Here is a 288-nt window from a genome sequence, read left to right on the forward strand (position 1 = left end):
AGCTCTCTGTGATGGAGATGAGCATGCAAGAAGTGTATTAGGGGTGTTCTTGTGGGGAAAGTAAGGACGCAGGACACGGCAGAGGGAGAATTTGGGCTGGATGTCAGGAAGGCCATTTAGAGTGGGGTTGGGGTGGGCAGCTAAGCCTTCTACACCTACATCTATCACCTAGGACACAGACCCCCAGGAAGGGGCCATGACCTTGGATGAGGCAAGTCTCCTCAGTCAAGGGCAATTCCCAGAGCATTCCCTCAGTTAGGGGACTAGATCCTTCAGGCCTGAGAGGAT

The sequence above is a fragment of the Myotis lucifugus genome, unplaced genomic scaffold (genome assembly GCF_000147115.1).
Source record: "Myotis lucifugus unplaced genomic scaffold, Myoluc2.0 scaffold_72, whole genome shotgun sequence".
Classification (NCBI taxonomy): Eukaryota; Metazoa; Chordata; class Mammalia; order Chiroptera; family Vespertilionidae; genus Myotis; species Myotis lucifugus.